General features: G+C 37.0%; 1 protein-coding gene across 1 annotated transcript in view; it reads left to right on the top strand.

The window, feature by feature from the left end:
• LOC105095642 (methylglutaconyl-CoA hydratase, mitochondrial) overlaps positions 1–15,343 on the top strand; it is a 231,733-nt gene extending 216,390 nt beyond the window's left edge. The window contains exons 27-31 of the mRNA XM_064480943.1: positions 1,315–1,420; positions 5,704–5,889; positions 6,969–7,158; positions 13,129–13,221; positions 15,202–15,343. The gene's annotated coding sequence lies outside the window, so the exon portion shown is untranslated. The remainder of the gene's footprint in view (positions 1–1,314; positions 1,421–5,703; positions 5,890–6,968; positions 7,159–13,128; positions 13,222–15,201) is intronic.
• The last annotated feature ends 11,757 nt before the right edge of the window (positions 15,344–27,100 follow it).

The raw sequence follows: 27,100 nt of genomic DNA, 5'->3' as shown, positions 1-27,100 counted from the left end.
CCCTGCAACGTGGGAGAATGCACCATGGAGAATGCGGTGTCTCCGTAAGTGTGTGAATGTGACAAAGTCTAAGGGGTTCGCATTGAGTATTTGGGGGAGATTTCAAGGAATTGGGGTAATTCTAAGAATGGATGTGTTAATAAATATTCCCTGGAGGGCAGAAATACTGAGTCAGGATGAGGTCATGCCTGGCAGGGAAGCAGTCGGTCTTACTCGCCAGGAGGGGACTGTGGTTGGGATTCGATTGGATGTGACTGGACATGTTAGAGTGGTTTTGTTTTCATCTCAATCTGTCACAGTCTCAGGCTGACCTTGTCTCATATTGGGGTTCTTGTTCTGTCAGTCCTTCTGCCAAATGGCCAGCTCCCTCAGTGTTGTTCTCTCTTTTTATTAATGCTGTATGAAAATTTAGGACTGAGTTTAAGAAATGGAAATGTAGAAATGATGGGTGTTAAGACCTGGAAACACAAAATTCTCCTCAGTTTATATTTAATGTGATATTGTTGAGATTTCAAATCACATGGCATACTATGTCCATTTTAACAGTTGCAAGAAAAATAATTAAATATATGCATGGTTTTATTTTGTCTTGAACACTTTCAGTGCCATTTTTGCTTTGTTTTGTTTCAGCTTTGTGGAAAGCCATCTTTCTGCCAGATAGCTTAGATTAGAAATGGCCGCAGTGCTGGTACTTCCTCAGTGGACAGGGATGTTAGAGTTTCTTAAGTTACTTAAGAACAAATGGCTTATTTAACATTTTATTTTGGTTTAACATTTTGCTTCACTTAAGAGATTCTTAAAAGCTTTACAAATCAAAACAAAGATAAATTTCAAAAATAACAACTTGGTTTAGAAGTTAATGTTTTCAGTAGCTTTCACCAAAGGGCAAGAGATACCTTAACGTTATTAATACAAATTTTATTCCCTAAGTTACTGAATGGAGTTTTTGGTTGGTGTAATTAAAAACAAACAAATAAACCTTCAATAAGTGGATAATTTCAAACAGATACAAAAGTCAAGATTATAGTATAATGAGCCTCCATGTGCCCATTACCTGACTTGAGCAGTTGTCAGCTCCTGGCCAAACCGTTCATCCATGGTCCCCTGCTTCCATTATTTTGAAGCTAATCCCTGATTGCTATCATGTGTTAGTTGACCCAGAAGTATCTTAGTATGTCTTTCCCAGAGAGAAGTTCTTTTTGTACAACACAGAAAACTGTAATGTAATATCACGTGGTTAGGTATAGTTTTAATTTTAATTTTCAGTTTTTAGTGGTGAAAGAGGTGTTCCAGACAATTTCTATTCTGTCCTAGCTGTCAGTGCCAATGGGAAAGACGTTATTGTCAACTTCCCTTAGTCTCACTGAACTGCGCTCTCGTCAGACATGGAGTTGGTACCCAGTGTCCATCCTGGTATCACGTGAGTTTTTATTTTTATGTTGCTAGTCTTGTTTGGGAGGAATGGCTTTCTTTGGAATCAAGTTTAACAAATGACCTCATCTTTTTCTTATCAACCAATGGCTATTTAAAAAATAGGTGTGATGGCTGTGAGATGTTTCCTATCAATGGATCTCAATTCAAGTACTGTGACGACTTTGATTTTTGTGAAATGTGTTTCAAAACTAGGAAACACAACACCAGGCATATATTTGGCAGAACAAATGACCCACGTATGGTAAATGATTACGTTCTCTTTCCACAAAATTTATTAGTGAGATAATTATTGTGGAAACAAAGTTAGTTTTGATCTTTAAAGCTTATGCTTAAATGGTGAGCACTGTACTCTGTGCACAGTGAAACAGGAAAGCTGGTCCTACCCACCTGGTGAATTACTAGTTTTTTACAAGCAATGAGGAGGTCTCTGGAGCTAGAATCATGGGGTTTGTTCGCTTGTATTTCCATAGAAAAACAGTAAAAGGATCTCAAGAAACTAGTAAATGTTTTGTTGGATGGGATGTGGAATTGGAGAGATGGAGAGGGAGTCTTTTTATTTGTGTGTCTTTTATTATTTATTTTATCACTACGGCAGAATATAGACAACATAAAATTTGCCAGTTCAGTCACTTTTCAGTGTATAATTACAGGAATTTGCACATTAACCCCACTATTTCTAAACTCTTTTCACCACTGCAAATTAGGAAGGGATCCATTAAGGAATAACTCCCCTTTCTTCCCTCTACCAACCCCTGGCAACCTCTAATCTGCTTTCTGTCTCTGAATTTGACAACCCTAGGGACCTCTTATAAGTGAAACCACTCAAAATTTGACTTTCTGTGTGTCTGAGTTATTTCAGTCTGCATTGTGTTTCCAGGGTTCATCCATGTCATAGCATGTGTCAGAACTTCATTTCTTTTTGTGGCTGAGTAATATTTCATTGTATGTATATACCACATTCTGTTTATCCAGTCATCTATTATGGACATTTGGGTTGTTTGTACCTTTCAGCTCTTGTGAATAACATTGCTGTCAACATTGGTGTATGAATCTGTTTCAGTCCCTGTCTTTAATAAAACTAGGAGTGTAATTGCAGGGTCATTAGGTAGTTCTTTAACTTTGGGGAGGACTGCTAACATGTTTTTTATAGTGGCTGCTCCATTTAACATTTCTTTCAGCAATATATGAGGGTTCCAGTTTCTCCACATCCTCACCAACATTTGTTTCTTTTCTCTCCTCTTTTCTTTTCTTTCTTTCCTCCGTCTCCAATATAAAATCTGAATGGTCATATTAAAGACATACTACCTTTAATTGAAAATTCCACCCAAGAAGAAAACTCCAGGTCCAGATGATTTCAGCAGTGAATCTACTACAGAAGGATAATTATGACCAAATTGAATTCCAGGAATGCACAGTGTATGGCTTACTATTCATAAACCAATCAGTGTAGTTCACCACATTAGCCGAGTAAATCAGAAAACTTATGTCATTTCAATGGATGCAGAAAAAGCATTTAATAAAATTCAGCATCTGTTTGAGGAAAAAGTTTTAGCAAACTAGGATTAGAAGGGAATTTCTTTAACCTGATAGTCATTCTCAGTTAAATACCTACAGTAACCACGATACTGAAGAGATACTGAAAGCTTTCTTTCTGAGATTGGGAATAAGACAATAGCACCTGTATCTCCTCTGCTAATCACCACTGTATTGGAGTTCCCAGCAAGGAGAGTAGGGCAAAGGGAAGAGGGGAAATAAAACTATTGAAGTCCCCAGTTTTGCTGGTAGTCACTTATTAAACAGTGCAGATAAATCCATCATTGCAGAACATTCTGCTGGACAGCACTGTTTGAGATAATGCAGATTCAATCAAAACCCCAGCATGAGTTTGTTTATTTTGGTGAATTTGATGAGCTAATTCTAAAACATAGATGGACACACAGAAGGCTAAGGGTAGGCAAAACATTCTTGAAGAAGAACAAAATTCTCTACTAGATATTTAAACTTCTGAATATGTTATAATTTAGACAACGTCTGGTTCTTAGGCAAAGACATAAGAAATCTAGGTAAGTCTGCATACAGCAGATCAAAGAATCCAAAAACAGATCCAGGCATATGTGGGAATATGATTTATGATAAAGATGACATTACAGGACATTGGGGAAAGTTTGTCCTTTTAACAATTGGTTCCTAGTTAATTGGATGTCCATTCTGGGGGAAGTGAAACTTGATTGCTATCACAAACACAGAAATCAGATCTAAGGGCATTGCCCGTCTCCAGGTGTAAATGGTAAAACTGAACTTCTGCAAGATAACATAGAATTTCTTCATGACTTTGATATAAGGAAAGATTTCTTAAAACAGCAAAAGAACTAACTTTAAATCAAAAATTGGTGAAATTAAGAGATCACATTCATAAAAAAATAACATTAAGAGAGTGACAGTGCAAAGCATCTGTAATCAATAAGGGCTTACATCCAAAATATGTTAAAAATAGACTTTTTAAAAAATGTAGAAATTTGTACGAAAAAGACTCTTCATAGAAAAGTGGAAAAACAATCTGGGCATTTCACACAAGTGGCCAGTAAATAAATGAAAAGGTGCTCACAGTCATCAGGAAAACACATTAAAATCACAATGGAGTACCAATACACTGTTGTGGTTGAAATTAGAGATACTGATGATTCCAGGTGTTGGTGAAGGAATGGAGTGGAGCACAGGGAATTTTCATAAACTGCTAGGGAAAAATTAGATAAAAAACAAACAAACAAAAAGGACAGCATCTCTGTATATGCAGAAAGACGTATAACAAAAATCTTCCCAGTGGCAGTATTCTTAATAGCTCTGAACTGGAAATAATGCAATGTCAGACGAAAGAAGAATGGATAAATAAATCGTCACCTGTTCATACAGTGGGGTACTATAAAATAATGATAATGAGCAAACTGTAGTTTGTTTAAACAAATTCACTTACATAAAGTTAAAACTAATCTGATTATGGAGGTCAGGATGCTAATGACTTTTGGGGGAGAGAGAATTCAGCATTGACTGAGGGGTCGTGAATCAGTGGTGGGGTGGTTCTGGGAAGACGGCAATTTTTATTATTCCTGCCTGACAAGTTCAGTTGATGATAATTGTTTAAGTTGTATTCTAATTTCTGTATTTTTATATGTATAACAAACAAGTTTAAACATAGAATTTAATAATAGCACTGATAATAGAAATCAAAATTAATTTTTTTTAAGAAGTGGTTGTTACGTGCCAGGTTCTATTCTGCGTGTCTTCTTGTGCTATCTCATTTAAGCTTTGTGACAGACCTAAGGGACTGGGGTTAGTGTAATAACACCTCTGCTGGAGGCAGGGAAACTAGGGCCCAGAGTGGCTGTCCTTATGATGCAGGGCCTTAGTCTTTTTACTGTTTATTCCTGAGTTGTTTGTATATCAAGGATCTCAGTTCTTTTCACATATATTTTTATTTATTTATATTCCTTCCCAGTTTTCTTTTGTTTTTTAACATGCAGATTTAAGCATACACCCCCCACCCCCGCACCAATTATTTGACATTAGATTTCCAGTTGTTTACTATTGCAGACAGTACCAGGTTGTATTGTTTCCTGTCTTTGTGCACAGCATCTACTATTTCCTTCAGATATAATCCACCCCCCCCTTTAAACTGAACAGAGTTGCTCTACATAATTGAGTTAACTGAGTGTATTTTAAATTCTGATTAATGAATTGTTTAGACAAGTTACCCCATTTGCCATGAAGATGTGGTCCTTTTACGTGTTTAGCAGATGTTTATCAGTCATACACTCTGGGTCAGTTAAGGGCCTCGTGCTGTGAAGGAGGGGACGGAGGCCGAGGTCTAAAAGCAGAGCTAACGCAGGTGATGTGCACGTGTAAGCGGGGGGGTGAAGACTTGAGATTTGCACTTTAGAAAGGCCACTGTAGCCATCTCACTGAAGAAATACAGAATTGCAGATGGGCAAGGTAAAGACAGAGTGAGCTGTTAGGGATTTGCTCCAGTTGTCTGAGTGCGGCATGTGGTGACAGAGGCGGGAAGGAGAGGTGGTATCCGAGAGTTCTGCAGGAGGTGGGATCAGCAAGGCGGGGCTGTTACTTGCGTGAGGTGGTCTGTGGACGAAAAGAGCTCTACTGTGACTCCCAGAGCCTTGATTCTGATTGACTCGGTGGGAGACAGTGGCATTCGCTGTGGGAGAATATAGAAGTGGAACTTCTATTTTGGGGGGAGTTGAGCTTTGTTGTCTTCAGTTTGCAGAATCCGTGCGACATTCAGGTAGAGGATGTATGCTCCGCAAGAAGGATGCTCATCTCTTCATCGTGACTGAACTGTCAGTGCGGTGACTGCAGCAGACGTTAAGCTAGCTATCAGTGCCAGAGCTGTTCTCAGTACTTTACACGTAGTAAAGTACTCAACCTTCGCCACAGCTGTTTGAGGTACATATTATTATCATTATCAGGACATTAGGTGTGCAAGGCCACCCAGCTGGTGGAGTGTGGAGCTGAAATTTCAGACTGTAGCAGCCTGGCTAAGAGTCTGTGCTCTTCACTTTTTGACCAGTGCTGGTGTGTGTTTTGAAACAAGTCGGCTTGAGAAAAAGTACCATGGTGCTGAACAGTGTGATGAGAGTTCGCTGATTTACTTAAAAAAAAAAAAAGGTATTCTGGGCCAGTGTTGGTTGACCAGGGTTTTATGCTTTGCCTTCTGGCTTTAGTTTGTGATTGAAAGTTTTGTTGACTGTAAGAAGAAAAGTCTTTCTCTTTTCTTAAGGAAAAAGTAACTTTTGTTAGTTAGCTAGCAAGTACTTTTATGGACCAAAATGTTAATTTTCCATGTCTACCATGAAAAATCAGGACCATGGTCTCAGCCTACTTGAGAAATAGTTATTGATTGTTCATTTTGTGGCAGGCTTGCCTGGTCTAGGTTCTCTTGGGACTGTGTAAGAAGCGTCCAGAGGAATACAGCAGCCTGTGAATTTGTTTCCATGTATTGTGTGCTCAGCCTTTAATGACCTGTATCAGTGGCGAGCACCGTTAGGACGATTTTCTCACCTGCTTTGGAGGATGCCGGGGGGACTGATTGCCGTACACCTGGCAGGTGCAAAGCAGAGCCTCAGCAGTGCTCCTCTGAACTGATTTCTAAAGAGCTGCCCCACTGGACAGGCCTGGTGCAGGCATTCAGAGATTACTTTTGCAATTTACAGTTCTGAACTGATGAAAACCTCATATGTGAAAATGAGTATTAAAGGTTGTTTCCATGCTTTACAAAAAGATGTGTTTTAAGATTTTCTCTTAAAACAGATTTATAGATACTCATTTTAAGCACTACTGGATTCTATACCATTTAATGTACAACAGTTGTGTTGAGTATCATATCCTTGTTGGTAGCATTAAATGTTTTTAATATAATTGAACATCCTAAAGTTCTTAATTTAAGGAACTATCAAATAGGTCAGAAGGTACAAACATTAGGATATGAATGCACCCTTTAAGCCTCACTTACTGTCTTCTTGTAGGAGAGACTTCAGCATGCAAACCTTCATCTGTTCGGCTTGCACTGTCATTTTCATTCCATGCTGCTGGCCTTCAGATGGCTGCACAGATGCCCCATTCTCATCAGTACAGTGACCGTCGCCAGCCAGACATAAGTGACCAACAGGTTTCTGCCTTATCTTACTCTGACCAGATTCAGCAACCTCTAACCAGGTAAGTTTACGATGTATCAGAAATGATTTGTTGGGATGGTCATTTATTCCCTAAAATGGTGTAATAGAAAACAGGCAAATACCTTAATGGTTTTCAGTTTTACATGTCACATGGGACTTCAGATGAACAAAATACAATGTTAAGAAGTTTGCATTAAAATTTTTGTTGGTTTTTCTCTCTTTCCCCTGTGTTTTTCACTTTAATTAAAAAACACATGTAAACATAAGCACATTCTCTCATTTTGCAATAAGGGGGGGAAGTTATTTCTAGAGAATATTAGTTAAAGAAACTGAAAACTGATTTTTAGGGAAAGAACGTTAAGTAGAAAAATATAAGTTACAGGGAAACAAGTCAGATTCCATTATAGCAAACTTACGGAGCTGATTTTATGTTGTTATAAACTACTTTATACACATACCTACAAATAAACGTGGACCTCCTTAAAATTAATGTAAATTAGTTACGCTGCTCATTCTAATATTCAGACTCGAGATTCAGTAATTTTTCATAAGAATAGTATACAGTGAATAAATGCTGAACCCTCTTGACATACATACATATATGCATGTGTGAATGTATTTTTACTATCTTCCTGAATTAACTGCATCTACTATGTTGATTTTTGGTTTGGGAAGAATTTTTTTTTTTACTAGCTATAGTTGTGGTAAAGTTTCTTTCCCCCTGAGGTTGAGTGTGTGATGAGCACTGAAAGTGGCTGTTTTTCCATGTACTTAGGAATTTGGTTTTCCACTGTTTATTTAGGTCTTTTAATATGATCAAAAACTTGGAAAATTTCAGAGTGTTTCTTTTACTGGATTATTTGAGGGAAATTAGTTTTTCCTAACTTACTATGTGGTTTTAATAAGCTGTTGGCTACAGTTAAGTAACGCCATTATTTGAGGACACCCTTGTATGTATTAAAATAAAATATTGTTAATAGTGGACCTGATTCTACAGTTATAAAATGTATTACAGTGTGTAAGTAACATTCACAATAAAATAGTAAGATAAATTATGGCAGGACTTAAGAATTCTTTTATGCAGTAAATTGAGGAATTGTATGTTTGAGAATTAGAGTAGTTGGTCAAAATTGGAAAGTGTGTGTGTACCAGAAGAAAATTCTCTGGACTTCCACACAGTAGTAATAGCATAATGATCTGTCTGCATTGTACTTGTAAGAAGCAAGTATGTTTGGATTCATTTTCCTGCTTGTTCAGAAGCAACCTATCAGGCAGGCTGCCTGTTTTTAATCTGTTTTGCAGCTGAAGGGACTGAGCTCCCATTTGTGATCTCTCCAAGTATGTAGGCAGTAGACTCTGGGGTCCAGCCCAGGCTTCTTTCTTTTTAGATGCAGTGCTCTTTCCGCTCTAACCCCCGGCATGTGCAAAGGACTAGGAAAAACCCAGTCCTTTAAACTTATTTTTATGGTTGTATTATTGTAGTAGATCATCTAGTTAGCTAGCAAAGTACCTATTTTTAGATACAACTGACATCTTATTTGTGGATTATTTTCAAATAAGAGATAAGTTAATTTAGTATCCATTTTAAGCTGTAAAATATTTTTAGATTCATATTGTGTTAAAAAAAGTCTTTAAGTAATAATATTCAGCCAGATATTTTTGCCAAACTCCAGAAGTTTCTGAACCAAAGGCAGTCAGATTAAAAGCTTTCTTCTTACTGAAGTGTAAAACACTAAAACTGTGTGCTGATGTGGCCTGGTCTACCAGACGTGGGTTCCAGATCTCGATTCATGATCTAGTTGTGTGACTTGAGTCAGGCCACATGGACCCTTCTCTCTGTTCCTTGAATGTAAGGTTGGACTAGACTCGACATCCCCCCCACCCAAGTGCTTTCTAGCTCTAAACTTTGGTAATTTCATTATTTGATTTCCACTGTTTCTTGTTAATCATCCTATCAGTGTCTTTTCAATAAGGTTTATTGTACAAGTAAATTGAAATGAGCTTACTTGAACATTTCATTTCTGGTAATTAATCTTTCTAATATGAGTGTGTTTCACATAAATTTAAACACAGTTTTGTTCAAAAGATAGATGTAGTAAAAGTGTAGAAAAGTATGGTTACTGTTTGAAATGCTGAGTCTGGGCTATTACAGTTTTTAACGGCACCTTTCATGGTTCTTAAACTGTGTTCTGCATGTGTGTTATGTATGGTGTTCAGCTTTATTAATAGGCCTCAAGATAGCAAGAATGGCAGGATATAGTGTTTCTTACTCTTTACTATATATAAAAATATGAAGTAAATGTAAATAAAATGGATGGAATAGGTATTATTAAACTAGGAAACAATTTTTTTAATGAAGTCCTGGCACTTACACTATGGAATCTTTCAAGAAAAAAAGATTGTTTTAGCTCTTGTAACTGATCTAAGCAGGAGGTGAGAACTACTGCCTTTTTTTTTTTTTTTTTTTTTTTGGTCTTTGTGATCTGTGTCTTCACAAAGAAAGGTCAGGAGATTTAGAGCCTTGGGGGTGTGGCTGTTTTGGGCTCTCAGAGCCAGATAGCTGAGGCGGCAGGAGAATTATCTCAGCAGCCATCCCTTTTGCAGGGAAGACGTTGAGCAGCAGTGTGGAGGGGAGCTCGTGACCTGCAGCAGCTTGGTGAGCTCCTGGGTCCTCTGAACCACTGGGTTTTTTCACCCAGCTGGGGAAGGGAAGAAGGGAGCTTGTTACATTACATCTCCTGACTTTGTGACTGTGGAAGTTGGAAGTGGACAAAGCATCAGATGCTTAGGGCTGGTTTGAGTTTGAGTATAAATTTGTAACAGTGTATTTGGAAAAATTATTTTCTAATTCTGGATTTGTGATTATGGCATTACAGTAGTGAAAAACAGAAAATTTGATTACCTAACATGAAATCACAATGAAAGTTAGTGAAGAAAGTGTTGTTTAGTTTGTAGGAATTAATTTGTTCTTCCCATGTGTTTTGAGCATCTACTCTGTACAAGGCACTGTTGGAAGCACTGAAGTACAGTCTGATGCAAAGGCCAATTTTTTGTGGATGGAATGCATCTGGTTTATATATACATACGTTCCTGAAATAGTAACTTCTGTTGCCAAAAGTATGTAAGAAAAGTAAGATATTTAGAATTAGCTAATTGACTTGGCCTTGTAGGCAGTTTGGCCAGTTGTGAAAAGGTTAGCAGTGTCGTGACATGACAAGTGCACAGTGCACACTTACACACTGTGTGCATAAAAATGTGGTAGTCAGAATTACATTCATAGCCAATTTCAGGTCTGTGCAGTACATTAAAAAATGTTTTTGATTGTGTGATTTTGGTGTTTTAATTGAGCATAGTTACTCCTGGAAAGATGTAGCCATTGGTTCTTTTTTCCAGTGTTTGAAATACCAGTGGAGTTGTAAGTGGGCAAGTTGAAAACTTAAACATATTTATAGTTTTGAACATAACTGATTTTAATAAATGCATATGTTTATTTTATTGGTACATATTATGCATGGCTCAATTATTTTGCCCAACAAATAGCCTAAAAATGATTCTGCCAAGAAGCTAGAATAGACTCCTAAAATTAATAGGGAGCCCCTGGCCCAGTGCTGTGATTCAGAGCGTGGGGTTGGGTGTGAGACTGCCTTAGTTCTCTTCTCATCTGTATTATTTTACTGGCTCTAGGACCTTGGTCAAGTAACATTACCTCAGGAACACAGGTTTCTCATTTGTAAAATGGTGACAGGAACATTACTTATTTTCATGAGATTGTTGAGAAGATTACATGAAAGATGTAAACGTATGCATGCCCAAAATACAGTGTATAGCAAACACTTGCTGCTACAGTTATTATTTTATTAACTACTTAAGTAATTCATTTGTTTCTAATGATAGTTATACCTTCTGTCAACGCTTACTACAGTGGTAATGAAGTATTTCACTGGTTGAGATTTTGTGAAACCTCACAGTGAGGCTGCACTCCAGTAATCCAAGAAGGGTCTTGCCGAGAACATTACCTGCTTGAAAACAATGCCAGTGCTTAAAAAATAGGGAAGGAAATAGATTATGAGAAACCTGTTTCATTACCTTAAATGCTTACAGCTTCATTTGCATGAAAATAATTGACTTGCTTATACTGATATTGTCTGTTCCTTCAGTCTCCAAGGACTGGTATGAGAGCCAAATATTCTGTGAACCTAGTTGTACCTGTTTATATTTAAAAAAAATAAAACAATATTTATTTAAAAAATTAATTCAGATTATCTTAGTAAGTCTTACTATATTTTCAGACAAATAGTTTTAATCACTGTTTGTCCCCTTAAAACCTATTTGGAACTTTGAGAAGGAGAGATCTTGGGGAAAGATAATTATTAACTGAATACAATAATTCAGTGAATTTACTATCTGGGTAACAATGTTTAGAATTTGAGTATAGATGCAAAGGAGACTAATGTTAAAATTGGTTTGATCACTGCTGTGGTCACTCCATCTTCTCATGCTGCTGGGATGGTGATTCTTTTCTGTTGCGTCCATTGTTATCTCTACCCTCCTCTCTTCTTTTTTGTTAGTGTGAGTTAACTTGGTTAATTTTCCCAAGACTCCAGACATTTCTGTGAGGCCTTAGTGTGATGTGTTTGCTTTCTCTCTGCCCCTCGAATTGACCAGAGTGTCCTTTGAAAGGGGCTGCATCAGGGGCTCCTGGCTCAGTAGATTTTGCTGGTATAAATGTCTGTAAGAGAGCTAGACAGAAATCCAAGGGTGGCTAGTGGTAGGGACTGTAGGTACCTTGATGTAATTAATTGGTTTTGAGGATCAGGATCTCTTGGCTGCAAGAAGCCCCACTGGGAACCCCTTTACTGAGGCTTGCCACGTGGCAGAGTCGGGTGGGAACAACAATCCAGCATCATTGGCGTGCTAGTTGCAGCGTCCCTGGGTGTGCTTGTGTATGGAGGACATTCGTGTTCCTGCTCCAGCCCCCGTCTAGCAGGAAGCTCACAGTTGTACTCTGACTGCTTACTGGTTGGCGAAAGACATGGTTTAGCATTGCACTGGGAGTACGGCTGAAATGGGTTTTTTAAAAGAAAGTTTCATTAGCTTTAAGGTGTCCTCTGGAACTTATTTGTGGTTAGCTCTTAGTAATAATCAGAAGTAGAGATACTGGTATTGTGGATTCATTTGTTTATTCAACAGATATTTATTGAAGAACCTACTGTGTGCCAGGCACCATTGTAGGCAAAGGTAATACAACATTGAACAAAATCCATGTGCCACACAGAGTTTTATTTGTACTGGAAGGAGAACAAACCAAAACCAGTAAATGAGCAAATGTATACTAGCATGTCAGGTGGTGATAACTCAGCAGGGCGGGGGCGAAGGGAACGTGGAGGGCAAGCCCAGATGCGTCAGGTGGAGGGCATGCTTTACTCAGTTATGCTAAAGAGTGAGTGCAGATTTCAGCCTTGCTTATATTATAGGCAGATGCTTGTTGGAGGGCAGGCTCTGGGGGTGTTGGGAGCTGCACTTCTGCAGCACCAAACTCCATCTCTGCCCTGTGACCAGCTTGCTTCATGGTGCAAGCTGGGTCCTAAAATCTTGTCTTAGGAGGCTGGAAGATGAGTTAGTCTTTGCCTGCTGTGAACCAGGTCAGGCTTAGGAATAATTCAGAAGTTCTTCCTCGGCTAATTGTATGGTGGAGAAGCCCTCTTGGGCAGCATATCATGCATGTCTCCTGAACCAGGGGTATGTCTATAATGCTGTTGTTTAATTTGGGGAACAGAACTGAAGCCTTGGGCAGCTGGGCACATTATCTTCTCATTTCATTTATTTTTCTGGTGGTTGTCTTCATTGGATTCCAGTTAAAAGAGATAACTGAAACTTCTAATGTAGATGTCTTTTTTTAATAATTCATATACACAGGTTACAAAAGAGGGAATTCATGCCAGTACAGTATAGTTAAAGTGCTAGTCTTTTCTGTCTATTTAAGGTGATGCCTGATATTGTCATGTTACAGAGGCGGATGCCCCAAACCTTCCGTGATCCAGCTACTGCTCCCCTGAGAAAACTTTCTGTTGACTTGATCAAAACATATAAGCATATTAGTGAGGTAAGACTATTGATTTGTTATAACACCATCTACCCTGCAATAGACTAGGGGAAAGAAGTTATTTTGTGATGTATTTAAACATACTAAAATTTTTTACTCCCAATGATTTGTCATATTGATGACTATTATGAAGACTGGTAAGTTAATGACTTATAGATAGTATAATTATGTAACAGAAAGAAGACATATTAACATGGACTACAGAAAATTAAGATAATTGTGGATAACTTTCCTTCTTTTTCAAAATGTTTAATATAGGCTGAGTTATCACTTCTATAATAACCCCTCTTCAAAACAAAGGAAGAGAGGGAATAATGACACTGGAAAAGCCTGAATATGTTAGAATTTTGCTTGAATTTTCATTTACCTGTTTCTCCTATTGCTGTGGATGTCAGGAAGCTCTGAGATGTATTTAGTACCCAGGTAACAGGCATCTGGCCTAGTTTATCTATATAATTTTCTTTTTAAATTGATATGTGTTTTTATCTGTATCTTTTCATTGTAAGATATCCAAAAGCCTTTTTGGTGGAAGTAAGTATGATTAAAAAAAAATGCACTTTGAATTACTCATCTTCCAACTTGACTCTCTGCCTCCAAAAATTATTTTTCTGGTGTTGTCTTAGACCTCTGGCATGATTGTTACTTGCTTCTAACCGCAACTCTAGCTCTGTAATTAATTATTAAATGAGCTTTTCTGGAGAAGAGTGCCTGTGCTTTCTTTCCTTTTCTGGGGGGGGGGGGCTTACATCTTTTCACACTGAAGGCTCATCTTCTACCAGTGTTAGAGCCACTTATCTAAAAAGACGATCTTATGTGTGTATAAATTTTATAATAGTTTGATGCCATTTAATGCCAGTATTTATGTTACTGTGGCATTGTGGCAAGATAAAATTGGAATGAATTCAATGAGGAACACTTCTAAATTGGATTTTGTACATAATTAATGTGTTATAAAAGATGTGCAAACCAGCTTTTGGTTATCTGAAAATATCTGATAAAATAGTTAACACTTTATTAATGTCAGTTTGTTAATATCTGATAAATTGTTAAACTGTTAACAGTAACTCTGTTGAAGCTTGTTTTTAACTGTTTTGCTACCTTGTAAACTAGAATTTTTGTGATGTTGCCCCTTGCAGTGTAATTTATAACTTCCTCAGTTAGTTACCAATCACTTGGACTATTGCCTAGTCCACCTATTATTTTTTACTAGTCTTAGAAACTATAAGCAAAACAGATATAAGGAAAATAACTCATTTTGTGATCAACCACAAGATCCATGGCCTTTAGTGTGTGTGGGATAGGTAGGGAGCATATCTGTTTCTCATTAATGTGTTGTTATAGGCTTAAAAACTGGGCATGTCTCAGAGGCCCCTTTTATATTAGTAAAACATCAGTTCATATACATTTAAACTTTCATTTTAAAACACTTTTGCCTTAGGATCAAATATAAAATTGGGATGGACTAGAAGGGGGCATGAAGGAACTTGAATATAAGGAGGATGAAAATGTTATTTTGTTTGGCATTTGTTGATTGCATCAACATGTGCAATTTTCCAAAATCCCTCATATGATACACTCTTGAGATCTATGCCATTTCACTGTATATAAATTATATCTTGGTTTAAAAAAATAAATGTAGATCAGGTCCTGTTACTCTTCTTGAATGGGAGGCGTTGCTCCAGTCACTTAACATCTATTTATAAAATGTATAAACTGTATAATTCTAAAGGGAATTTTACTGCAGAAAATTTCCCTGGTTATATATTAGTGTTATTCTGTAATTCAAATAGCAACTAAGGAAAATTCTTCATTTCATTTGTGTGTGTGTGTGTGTGTGTGTTAAAGAATAAAAATTCATCTATTTTCTACTGATAGCAGGTTTGTCTCATATATACTCTTGATAAATGGTGTGCGCACGCCCCACACCCCCCCCCCCAGTGATTTTAATGACACACTTAACACTGCGTATTCCCATTTCAGGTTTAATAAGCAAAAAAGAAGCGAAGACACCAACAAGGCCAGGGAGACGATTCCAGTCGTAAGAAGGAGCAGAGGGTTTATAATGATGGTTATGATGATGATAACCATGATTATATTGTAAAAAACAGAGAGAAGTCGATGGATCATTGCAAAATTGACTCCTTGATAGGCAAAGGTTCCTTTGGACAGGTAATTTAATGGAAATGCTGAATTTTATAGTTAGAACATATTAGTGAATCATGTTGTTACATGTTTTTCTTAATAGTACACTTTTAATGTTTGTAAATAGATCTCAGCAACGGACATGTAAGTATTCAGATTATCATTGTTCTGTGAAGGTACTAATACTGCATCAGCTCTAAAAACTCCATGAGCAGTTTTTTTGTGGGTTTTTTTTGTTTTTTGGGTTTTTTTAAACTTATTTTCTGAGGCTACCAGGTAGCTACTTCACTAAGTGACTGATAGATAGTGTTGCCTCTTTCACAGGGGCTTTGGGGTCTGTGGGTGGTTCTTCATTATGTATGTTAGAGATAATTGCGTTCCTGTCTGATACTCCTCTTCAAAGAGAAAAACACTTACCATCTTCAGCTGGCCCAGCAGGTGCCCTCTCACTTTTTCAGAGGCTTGGATGCCAGGGGCTGTGCCTTGACTTTGTCTCTCGGCTCCTCTTCTAACTACCAGCCTCCGAGTGGGCAGTCTTCAGAATGTCCTTCTCAGGCCCCACAGCACCAGCATGGCTAAGGCTGTGACTGGTGGAGTTCTGATGGGCAGGACAACTTAGGCAGCATGGCTGCTTAGGAAAGTGAGGAAGGAACTCCAGGGGACCTGGTTTTTTCACTTCCTTCCTGGCCTCTTGTCTCTACCTACAACTCTCCTCTCCTCACTTGCACATCCTGCCCAATACAGAGGACAAAACCCTAACTGCATCAGTGTCTTGCATCAGCCGAGCCCAGACTAAGCTGTCAGTCCTTCCTCCTTGCACTTCGTGAAGCTTTTCTTGGGCTGTGGCTTCCCCAGCTGTTCCCACTCCTAAATCCCCTGTCTCATTGGGTCGCAGAGCTGTTTTATTTGAGGTATGGTTTCCTGTTCGTCCCATTCTCCATTGCCTTGCAACTTTTCTGCAGTGAAGCAGTTATTAATTTTCAATCCAAATACTTCTGACTTTTTGACAATTTGGGGGGTTGTGTTTGTTTTTTCTTAAACTGTGGCACCTACATGTTCTTACTTATCTGTTCCTGCCCCGTGAGAAACAAAATATGCCTCTATCACCCTGTGAGGAAACGTTTTCCTGTGTGAATCTGATCGTGTTTAGGACAGAAAGAATACTGTAAGCCACTAGCAGCCACAGGCTGAGACCAGGACACACCTAAGTGATGAAACCTGAAGGAGGTATGAACAAGGTTGTTAGCAGAGCTCTGCAGCTCTGGGGTGGCTCTGCCAGGCCCTGGTGTCACGTGTACAGTATGCCTGCCCCTTTCCATGATGTCAAGGAATTTTTGTAATTATACATAATTCAGGGCCTTTTCCCTTAATTCTAACCTCTTTCTTCTGAGTCAGGGGTTTCTCAGTGTTATGGGAGCCCTTCTGTATCAAAATATTACTTCTTGTCAGAAGCAGCTTCTACTTCTCTGTCAGAGCCTCTTAAGGAAACGTGTTTCTGAGGCCTACCGCTTACATAAGTAAGGCTGTGAATGCGCTGGGTAGAGTGATTTCTGTCTCCACCCTCAAAATCACACCGACGCTCTGGCAGTTGCCCCCAGCAGGGCGGCGTCTGCCTTCTGTGATGCCCACTGTGCAAGTCGGGGCCACGTGGTTTGCTCTTAGAACTTAGTTTTCCCTGGCACTTAACCTTCAAGCTCGCAGTGATCCTCCCCCTCCCCTTTACCTCTTCTCATACTCTGATTTCTAAGAGCACGCTAGCATTGTATACTTGTGAAAATACAGGCCTGTTTGACATCAGGATTCATTTCCCCAGACGCCTTTCTCCTAGGCTGAAGTGTGTTCAGGGTCAGGGCCTGTCACTCGCCAAATAAATTCTTCCTTATTGACTTTGTCAGGCTTTCTCTAAATTCTCTGCCAGGTCCTTGTCAAATAAGCAGCTCCTTCATTTCTTAGGCCAGTGGTTATCAGTCCTGATTGCACATTGAAAATTTCCAGTGAGCTTTGGGGATGGGGGTTGGGGAGGGAGGACTGATGCCTAAGCTCCAGACTAATGAACTCAGAATCTCTCTGACTGAATTCTGGACATTGGCATCCTTGAAAACTGCCTATTGAATGTATAATTCAAGGTCAAAAATCATTGTTTTACCACTGAGCCAGTTAACTATTTGCATAGTCAGTAAATAGTTGGGGTCCTGTTAGTGGCCTTTGTCCTGGAGACCATTAGGATCTGGGCACTAAACGGCCACTCTTGATGTAGTCAGTATGGTCAGTGAAAGAGAGGAATATCAAAACCACTTGGTCATGGTCAGATGTTTACACGGGTCACCTCTGATTTAAAAGGCAGTAGGCAGTAGTTTATTTTAGAATTGGGTGAAACCAGAGATACTGCATTTTTTTATTTCAAGTTTGATTTCAACTAAACCATTTATGATCTGTCATTGACAATAACCTTGACTGATATGGATCTTGGACCGTGCATCCATTTTCTTCCTCTAATCCAGTGATGCTTACCCAAAACATTGGAATCACTTGGAGTTCTGCATGCATCTCCAGACTTTCTGAATATGCTAGAAAATGTGTCTAAAGCTATTATCTATTCAGACTGTATATAATATTACAAAAGTAAGAATATTTAATCAGGTATAGTGGTTATTTCTAATTTGTATAGATAAAGTTTTCTTTGTGTTTGTTTCCTAGTTTTTAATGTAAATTTCTTTGTCAACAGTGTGAAACTTGTTTAAATGAGTAAAGTTTAAAATGAGAGGTGTGCAGTCATTTGTTCATGAACACTTCAGTTTCCTTAGCATTAATTCTCATTTTAAAACTCAAAATCCTCTAATTATGGTATTTTAACTTATTTCCTGCTTATTTCAAAAAATTTTTTTAGTCTAAACTAATTCTCTTATATGCCAATGAAAATCTAATTTAAATTTAGAAAGTTATCTACATTTTTCAGGTGACTTACAAACTTTTAAATATCTCACATGGATACTTGGAATTTAAACCAGGTTTTTCTCTCATTAAAAGAATAGTCAGACATATAGTTTTATAATGTTATTTAGTAAGAAAGGTGGAAAACCAAAGCACTTGTCAACATTCATAATTTATTTTTGAAAGAGGAAAATAGTTATTCTAATTTTGTTAAGAAACTTACCTACTTTGTGGATGTTTAGAAATACTATAAGGATGCAAAAGAAATCCAATTGAAAAGATTGACTTTAAGTGACAATAAAGTAGTGAATGGATGCTGTTGAATGGAAATGGACAGAATCTCATATTTAGGAAGGTCATCAAAATGGGAATTAGATAAATGTATAAGGTGAATTGTAAATTGTTGTTAATGAAATAGATATTATTTATCTTTTTTCGCTTTTAGGTTGTGAAGGCATATGATGGTGTGGAGCAAGAATGGGCTGCCATTAAAATAATAAAGAACAAGAAGGCTTTTCTGGATCAAGCCCAGACAGAAGTGCGACTTCTTGAGCTCATGAGCAAACGTGACACTGAAATGAAGTACTACATAGGTAAACAGACAGACAGACAAAGCAGTGCGCCCTGACCCAGACCAAAGATTTGAGTTAATGGTTATTTTTGTATGATAACATGTTGATTTTATCTTAAAGTGATTGAATAAAAATCAGTTATTTCTGTTGGAGGGCATACAGATCTATATATGTTACTTGATCTGGCGGTAGTATTTTAAATCTTTAGGAATGGCATTCCAGGTGGTACATAGTCTAAAAACAAATAAGAATAGTCTCTCTCTCTCTTTTTTGCAACTTATGAGTGCCATTGGTTTGCTTTAATGATACATTAAACTCCAGAGATTTCTTTGTTAACTTTAATCGTTTCTAATACAGCTCAGAAATTAGAAGTGAGGTACTATGTTGTTAGTGATTATAGAACCATTTTTGGAATGTCTTCCTCAAGAAATAACAGCCACGATGTCTTGAACTTCTACCATATTCCTTGTGCTTTTCCTCCATTGTCTGCAATAGTCATAGCAGTCCTGTAAGGAAGGTGGTAGAATCCTTATACTGCAGATGGTCTCAAGGAGTAACATACCCAAGGTCCCAGGGCTCTGAAAACAAAAAAAAAGGGACAGAAGAGTTATGAAAATAGTGACTCCTAGGGCCAATTGATACATGGGTAAACTATCTTCTAATTATATATTCTTTAATACTGTTTTTAATCAAATCTAAGATGCCAGTGATCGTCAGACATCAATATTTTATTTGATGACACTGAAATGAAATGCCACCAAGAAGAAACAAATTGCTGCCAATAAAAATAAGATGCTATAAATTTTAAGATCGAAACCTTAGGATCATTTAATTATGTAATTTTAAAAATAGGCATATATTAGCAACTCATGTTCAGAAATGCTGGCTGGTTTACCTGGTAACCATGAGGTTAAGTTTTATTAACAAACTCCTTTTTAATAAATTAGGAGAGGGCATTGTGGCCTCCAAGATGATAGAAACAAACACTGATGTTTAAAGATACATGGTCCAGTGACTCAGATTAGATTTCATATATGAAACACCTTCTTTCCTTATTGTTGCAATAAAATGAGCTTATCCTATTCATTTTCTTCCTTAGTGTCTTTATAGATCATCTGATACAGTCCATAGTAACAACATTTGCATTTGAACCCTTTTATCGTCTAATTCACTGAATGTTTGGTCTTCAGTGTTAGTTACAACTTAGTATAAACTGGGCACATTTCCATTCAATGGGTTAGAAGACCGGGAAGGACATTCTGAGGATGCTTGACTTATGATCTGAACATACCTCACCTCTTCTTCCTCTTCACTCTTGTGTTTTATTTTGAGTTTTTGCTTAAGTGGTAGACAAAATATTGATAGCATTACTATAACATTTTAATTTTGCCTTTTTGAAAGAAAACATGAAATGTTAGCTACTTGGTTATGTTACAATAATGGCTGTCATTTTTTTTTTAATAAACTGACTTTAATGATCATTAATTGCGTTAGTCATTACAGATACTCTTTTGGATGAATTTTTTAAACTTTTTTAGGAAGATGCTGAATTAATGTGCAGTGTCTCAAGAAACTGAGGTTCTATATTGGAAAACTAGCCAAAAAAAAAAAAAAAAAACCTTTAGATTTAGCCTTGCCGGTAGAGTAGATACATTAAATTTAAGGTGTCTGGAAGTTGTGTTGCCTTTTTATGATATAAATTACTTTTTATTTTGAAGTGATTGATCAATATAATTTATTCTGATGAGTTTTATAGTCTTAAGTCTTTGAACTTAAAAAAAGTCTACTTTTTAAAATATTTTTAAACCATGCAGCATAATTTCTTATGTGGATTATTTGGTCCCTGCCATGGTCTAGAAATGATAAGTAGGCTTATGAATGGAGAAAGAGCATAGAATATATTACTTGCTATAACTATGGACCCTCTAAAAAGGCTTAATAGTCAACACATTGCTTCAAAAAGTGGTGCTTTAAGTATTAACACTGACTTCACATGAGATGAAGTCATTCAATAAATTAAAGCATTGCCCTTCAGTATAAAACTTCTTACATATACCAGATTGAGCACCTATAACTCAACAGGAATGATATAAAACAACCATTTGTCAAGGCTACCTTCGTTTTGGTCTTTTAGTATCATTTGAAACAGAAGTTTCTCTACAGGGCTATCTGGAATAACCATGACAGTATTCTGTGTCTGGTCCCTGAGAACAGGGGTACACAAGGCCTTGCAGTGGTGGTACTTGTATCATAAATTGCTTATTGGCAGACACTGTACCTATTTTAATTCAGCAGATAAACAACTTAGATATTTTTAACTGTTTAAAGAATGTGCTGTTTACTGTAGAATGCTGATCTCCAAATTTTAACTTGATTTTCACTCTGCATTTGACATTGTAACTGTGAGTTCATGTGTATGTTATTCTCATTTAATTGGTATGTTTAATTTAAAATGAAACATTTTTCTCTTTCAGTGCATTTAAAATGTCACTTTATGTTTTGAAACCATCTGTTTAGTTTTTGAAATGCTGTCCTACAACCTCTGTGACTTGTTGAGGAACACCAGTTTTCGACGTGTCTCTTTGAACCTAACACGAAAGTTTGCACAGCAAATGTGCACTGTACTGCTTTTCCTTGTGACTCCAGAACTTAGTATCATTCACTGTGACCTAAAACCTGAGAGTATCCTTCTTTGTAACCCCAAATGCAGTGCAGTCAAGATTGTTGACTTCGGCAGTTCTTGTCATTTGGGGCAGCGGGTAAGTATATTTCAGGACTTGTAAATTAAAATATAGAAATAAGTAGAACAGTGTAGGTAGATACTTGAAGTGTTATTAATCTGTGTACAGTTTGGAGATAATTACAGGATGGTTATCTTTAAAATGTAGCACTTGAATCACTTATGTTGATACTTTGAGGAGATACCTTTTAAATTGCAAACAGTAATACTTTGAATTAGAAGGTGTTGGTTTTTCAAAGTTTATTTTAAAAAATTACATGTATGCTAAAAGACTAAGAGAAAATAGGTGACAAATATGTTAAATATTAGGTGCTTTGTTCTAACTGTATTTCCCAAAGAGGGGTTTTAGTATAAATTTGGGGAGATTCCAGTACTAGAACATTGAATCTTTGCTATAAAATATTTCTCTAAATATAGATCCAAACAGTGTTTTTCCTCGAAAATAGATGGATTAAAAAAAAAAAAGCAGGTAATTTTGCATTATACATGGTAATACAGTGTAGAAGCTATGCAGTTGATAAACATCAACTTATTTTGACAAATAAGTTTAAATCCTTTTTTCCTTATATAAATTCTGACACATCCAAACTAGTTTCCTTCAGAGTGCAAAAAACAGACATGTCCATAGCAATAAGTAGGTTTGGGTGTAGCTAATTTAGGAAAGCATTTTTTCCCTAAAATTCTTGGCATTATGAAAGCTACGTTAGCAGTGTTTTGCATATAAAATAGAAGTTGTAGGTTATTCTCTTCTTGAATTAGGGTCACCATCTGATAATACTTTATTCATTTTAAGTGCTATTTCTATTTACTTGTAAGTATTTGAAACTACATTTCTTTAAAAAAAAAAGTGAAAGCATAACTAACATTCAGATACTACTATTTCATACTGGCTTTCTATTTCTTGGTTTTCCAAATTCATGAAATTTCCTGTCCTGTCCAACTTTTTTCCAGCTTTTAAATATAGTGGGTTAATTTAATCATGAAGGTTTACGACCAATTAACAAGATTGTCCTTTTGTTATTTTTTGCAAATTATCTTATGGTAGTGATTGCTATAAATCATTGAAAATATTTTTAAAAATTGAAGGAGTAGGAAGCAAGGTTTGCAAATTTCAGATGCCTCTGAAAATCAGAAGATACTCTGTGGGATAAAGTATATTGTAAATGGAAAATACATGCCCATCTTGAGAGTTATTTGAATAGATTTTTAGTCTTGCAAAATGTTTTCCTATTTAAATCAAATCATATATTCTGTCCTAATGTCAAACACTACTATCCAGCCAAACTGACACAACTGTACCTTTAGCTCAAGTTTTAAACTGTGTGAGTATATCAGAATTCTCTGGAAGTCATTTACAGAGTAGACATGTGGCGGTCCTAACCTGGTTCTGCTGGCTCAGTGTTAGAAGATGGTAGGGCAATTATGTCTCAGCAGAAATTGGTCAGGGGATCCTGGAGCACAGCCTTGTGGATAACCTAACTGCTACTCAGGTAGCTGACCAACTTCCTTTCACAAGCTGGGAAATAAGACAGTGTCAGTAATAGAGAGTCTTTGGGGCTTAACAGATGCCACTGGCTTATAAAAACTTGGAAATGTAATACTTCTTCCTGGTCCCTTTGAATTAGAATTTCTTCACTCTGAGAAGCCCTTAAGGTTGAGTTTGAGCTGCTTGTGGAGGCAAAGCTTATTCTCAGAGACTTGGCTGGAGTTGTAGGTCGGGGCCATAGAAGCTTTCTGAGGAAGCAGCTCCATGCTGCTTGGCCACTTGGTTTGAGTGTTAAGTTTAGGAAGTTTAGTTACAATTTTGTTTCTTTCTTTCCGTTTTTAAATAAAACTGTCTTTGCTTTAGTGATATTTCTAGATGTAATTTCAAAATGGCTACGTGGAAATGAATTGATCTCAAGACATTCTCAGGTTACTTCGTTGGAAATAATACATTTCAGGATTTTCTTTTTCTAAGAAGTCTTAGAGCGAGGTGGACAGGACAGGGTGGAGAGGAAGTGATTAGTCTGAAATGACTCCCAGTTGAATCTCTGTGGCATGTTTCTAGGATCTGTCTGTGAGACTAGTATAGTGCTGATGTCTGAATTTTCAGTTACATTCTACTGAGTTTATTTGACCCTTAAATCTTTAGGTTAAATACAGTTTAACTGTTAAATTCATGGTAAACCAAGTGCTAGCCATAGCAGGAAAGAATAATTAATAGAGAAATAAATAGTTCTCAGTAATATTTTCTTCTAATAAGGCATAATTTTTGAGATACATCTCGATTACTAGTTAGGATTGAACTAAATGAAAGAGCTTGAATTTTGTGTATTTTGTATTTCACAGATTTAACCACTCCCTTGAAATGTTTAGTTCTTTAAATGACATTCACAGTCTAATGTTGAAACCAACAAATGAAACTATAATAACTCTATTTTTTTGGTTAATATTAGAGTATTGTTCTTAATCTAATGTTGACCACAATTTAAAAAAACTTATTTTGGCATTAATACTATTTTGAAATGTATTTCAGATATACCAGTATATTCAGAGTCGCTTTTATCGGTCTCCAGAGGTGCTGCTGGGAATGCCTTATGACCTTGCTATTGACATGTGGTCCCTTGGGTGTATTTTGGTTGAAATGCACACTGGAGAACCTCTGTTCAGTGGAGCCAGTGAGGTATATGATGGATTGCTTTAAAAATTCTGTTTCTGTTTTCATGGTTTTTTGTTTTTAACCTCTGACAGTGTAATCTTCAAGTTGTTTTTAGGAAAAGGTGTCTGTTTACCAGCTTAATCATTCAAGTGTTAGGTCAGTTTTGATTTTATCCATTTTTAAAATTTTCAGTTATATAATAGTGAAGTGTAGAATTATGAAATAGAAGGTGAGATCTTTCAATCTGCTGATGAAGGAGAATGGTAAATTAGATTAGAAAAATAAGTATTTTGGTATAAATTTTATTGATTTTTAAGTATAATAACAGAAAAAGATGATATTGAAGAATTGAAGTCCACCCTAAAAACAGTGTGAACGTCACTGTAAATTTTGAGGGTATGATTTGGAGTTAAAGTAAATGATGACCAGTAGGTAGGTTTGATGGATATTTGATCTCAATAATTTAGGGCAAATTAGGACTAGAGAACCTAGTTAGATCTACAGACTAATGTAATTCTTCTAGTCCCCAGGCTTTCAGTCTGTGTTCCTAGAGGACTGTTGCAAGTCAAAGGCAGTGCCGGGGAGGGGTAGGAGGGCAGGGGAGGGAGGGAGAGGCCAGGCTCCCTCACAGTCAGAGGAACTGGGCTTTCAGTGGTTTTTGAAACTATTCACTTGTGGAGTTCTGGGTTTTTGTTTGTTTGTTTCTTTTTTTTTTTTAAAGAAAAGTTAAAAGTTGCAGATCATGATCAGTCGATTCATTTACACATGAGACGAGAAAGACTAATGAAATGCAATGACTTGTCCTGGGTTATACAGCTGTCAATAAATAGTGTCAGGAACCTGTCCCTTCTGCCTTCCTTTTAAGTCACTTCACTGTAGCTAGTGAGCTCCTGTTTGGCAGTAACTACCATAGTGTATATTTGTTTTTCTTTTAATAATAAATAATATTACCCTGTAATAGTACCTTTTCCATGGGTTTAAACAATATTAAGATCGCCTGAAACTTCAGTGGCTTCCACCTCACTCACGGTAAAAGCCAAAGTCCTTTGAGCAGCTTGAAGGTCCCTTACTCCCTCTGCTCCTGTTCCCTCTCTCCCACCGGTCCCAGCACATGACCTCCTGTCTGGTCTAGCCGCAGGCCCTGCCAGGCCCTTGCACTCGTCCTGTGCCAGGCCTGAAGTGCGCCTGCTCCCTCACTGCATTTATAATTTATGAATGAATGAATGAATGGATGAGCAGAAGTTGGATGTACTACAGTAGAAATGACAGGGTTTTTGTTTTTATTTTGAATACGGGTAGATCAGATGAATAAAACAGTGGAAATTCTGAGTATTCCACCTGCTCATATTCTTGACCAAGCACCAAAAGCAAGAAAGTTCTTTGAGAAGTTGCCAGATGGTACTTGGAACTTAAAAAAAACAAAGATGGAAAGTGGGTAAAACAGGGAAAATTTTTTTTGAGCCTTTATTTCTTTTCACTGAACTGTCTTTAAGCACACTTTGTATTTACTTGAAATCAGTGTTACAGTTAATTGGTTCCATTGGTAACTTAAGTATATATATTTTTTATAGTTTGACCTATACTATCTGTTATAGACCAGTGTTTGATTAATCCTCAGGGTTCTCTTTAAGGCTTCATTTTGAAAACTATATGTCAGTGTGTGTATATACTGCACGTTTTAAATATATATATATTTAAAACGTGCAGTATATAGTGCATATGTGCATATTGTAACAGTTCTACCTAATAAAACTGAAAAAATGAAAAAAATCTATATGTCTCTGCCTTTTGAGGCAGCCGATCAAATCGCCCTTCCTTGTTTCAATGGTAGAATCAGTAGATTTGACCTTTGTTTCTTATAGTTTGGGTGTACAGTGAAGTCACAGTTCACAGTAGTGCAGCTGTGAACAGTAGAACTCACAATTGCAGTAAATGGCTTTTATTTTTTTAAGTTGAGATGAGAGAGAAGGATTTTTGACTCAAGCAGTTTGTGACAAGAATATGAACTGACTGGATGGACCTTTGATAGATTTCAGATTCCCAGCTTGATGACGTGGCTAGCAGGAATCTCACATCTCCAAAATCTTTGGAAGTGAGGTTTTTAAAATGTTAGGTTTGTTTTAGTAATTTTCAGATGCCTAAACTATGTCAGTTTAAAAGAGTAAATGATGACAATTTTACATCTTGACTTACCTCCTTGTTTTGTATATCTGAAAATAACCGTATGTTTTGTAATCTAGTTTGTTTCTAGTATAAGATGGATATAATCTATAAACATATGATTGTGTGTGATATATGTACCAGACACCCTGTGACTGTAGTTCTGCATTTTTAGCACTTAAGAGGTTGCATTTTCGCTGGTTTTTATTTTGCCCTTGCATTTTAGCGATGCTGCCACCAGGAGTCATTTCCAGTGAACTGAAGGTGATGTTGTTTGCTGTAATTCACCTTCAGCTATGGAGTCTTAACTTTTAATATCAATTTTTTTTAGAATATTAAAAAGAAATGTAGTTGTAGCTTTCACAGCTGATTTGTAACTTACTGCATTCTGCCTTATTGTCTAAAGTTTCAGGCAGTGCAATATCCGGCAGCTAAATGATACCTGCTCCACACAAAGAAAGGATGGAAAATGCCAAGCAGACATCCTGAGTCCTTTGGCCTTTGTCCACATAGCTTATCAGTCATGGCCCCTTTTCCCACTGAACCAGAGCACAGCCTGGGACTCCTCCTTAGCTTCACCAGCATTCAGAGTAGCTCCTACCAGTTGATTTTAATTAGCGTGGAGGATATGAGGCCTCTTTAATGTTTTTATCTCTCTGTGATACAGGCTTCTGCTTCTTTCTCCAATTTGAA

The sequence above is a fragment of the Camelus dromedarius genome, chromosome 31, assembly GCF_036321535.1.
Source record: "Camelus dromedarius isolate mCamDro1 chromosome 31, mCamDro1.pat, whole genome shotgun sequence".
Classification (NCBI taxonomy): domain Eukaryota; kingdom Metazoa; phylum Chordata; class Mammalia; order Artiodactyla; family Camelidae; genus Camelus; species Camelus dromedarius.
The sequence above is the reverse complement of the archived record's forward strand: the minus strand, read 5'-3'. Positions and strand labels throughout refer to the sequence as shown.